The sequence below is a fragment of the Chrysochloris asiatica genome, unplaced genomic scaffold, assembly GCF_000296735.1.
Source record: "Chrysochloris asiatica unplaced genomic scaffold, ChrAsi1.0 scaffold00048, whole genome shotgun sequence".
Lineage (NCBI taxonomy): Eukaryota > Metazoa > Chordata > Mammalia > Afrosoricida > Chrysochloridae > Chrysochloris > Chrysochloris asiatica.
Window position 1 is genome coordinate 435,170 of NW_006408566.1, and position 1,488 is coordinate 436,657.

The following is a 1,488-nucleotide window of genomic DNA, read 5'->3' on the forward strand; positions in this document are numbered from 1 at the left end:
ATAGGGTTTCCGAGGAGCAGCTGGTGAGATTGAACCACTGACCTTGAAGTTCAAATGGCTTGTTGTTGTTAGGTGCCATCAAATCGGTTCCAACTCATGGCAACCCAATGCACAGCTGAACAAAACACCGTACAGCCACAGCCATGCACCATCTTTACAATTGTTTACATTTGAGCACATTGCTGTTGTATATATGGAAAAGCAATAAGTTTAATGTATGCCATACTACCAAGAATCATAGTCTAGCCAAGTTGGCACATAACATTAGCCATTACACCTACTAGATTAAATTTAGAATATTCTAATCTTTTCCATTCGCTTTAGCAATGACTAGTAAAATTAATTTCATTCTAATGTAATCAAAAGGACTTATCATTTGTTCTTGAAAGTAAATGACAATGTAATGAATTCATTTAAGTGGCAATCTCATGAATTAGCAGAGCTAATTCTAATTTTTTTTAAGAAAAGACAGAATATAAATTTTGAATTAAGGAATATTATAATATTCTTGGAGTCCTGGTATGGCATTGTGGGTTAATACTCTGGACTGCAAGCTTGGTTTGAACTTCAAGGTCAGCAGTTTAAGCTCACGAATTGCTCCTTGGAAACCCTATACAGAGTCGTTATAAATCAGAACTGATTTGACAGCACTTAACAACAACAATGATATTCTTATTCTACGTTGGAATCTTGATATAACACTGTAGGATAAGCACTGCCAGGTCAGCGGTTCAATTCCACCATCTGCTTCTCAGAAACCTATACAACCAGGGTCGCCATGAGTGGTAACTGACTCAATGGCACTTAACAATAACATTCTAGATTATTCTAATTTTTCCTTACCCATGAGGCATGCTGAAGAGAGAAGATAATGAGTTTATCTGATTTAATGCCCAAAATGATTGTGTTAGGTAAGGGCAACAAGACATTCTAAAACTGCAAAACTAATTTTCCTTACCTATTTTAAAACATTCAATGGCAAACTATTTTGCACAACCTAATTTAAACAAAGGAATTAAGGCTTCATAGAGGACAAAATAGCAGCAATTTTAGATGATAATTATAATTAATTCAATAAAATACTTAATTTCCCCCCAAGAATTCATTAGTACATCAGTCAGATGAAATGCATCTATACACAAAACCAGTTCCCATTAGTAACATCACTAACAATAAAACAGATGGCATCATTCTGAGTAATATCAAAGGCTTGACTCATTTAAAAGAACAGATGTAGCTGCAAAATATTGAGGTACAAGTAAACAAAAGCTGAATCCTGATCATTTAAAGGAAAAATATTTCTTAAAACATATTGTGCATTACACCAATTCTTGTATGTATGTCTGAAGTATTTCATATGTGGCTGGATTTGAGGAAATAAATTTGTCCCAAGAAAAAGTAAGAAATCCAACTGCAACTTCTCAGTCATTCATCCCAGGCTGCAGCTGGCAGAGGTGACATGGTGAGGGTAGCATACAGGTGCCCACA